Source organism: Gavialis gangeticus, unplaced genomic scaffold (assembly GCF_001723915.1).
Source record: "Gavialis gangeticus isolate Ggan-Ray unplaced genomic scaffold, GavGan_comp1, whole genome shotgun sequence".
Lineage (NCBI taxonomy): Eukaryota > Metazoa > Chordata > Crocodylia > Gavialidae > Gavialis > Gavialis gangeticus.
In genome coordinates this window covers 18,543,750-18,543,953 of record NW_017729024.1, presented here as the reverse complement: position 1 = coordinate 18,543,953, position 204 = coordinate 18,543,750, and positions in this window count along the sequence as shown.

The following is a 204-nucleotide window of genomic DNA, read 5'->3' as shown; positions in this document are numbered from 1 at the left end:
CCCAGTCTTGGGCTATGGGCTGAGGAGGGAGAGGAGGATCCACGTAGTCAACCAAAGACTGCGGTGCTGCTGTCATTGGGAAGGCTTTGGCTTCCATGAACACAGCCCGCTACTTGGAAGAGATGGCCTCCACCTCTCTCCCCTGGGGAGGAAGCTTTTCTCAGCCAGACTGGCTGACCTGCTTCACCGGGCTTTAAACTAAGC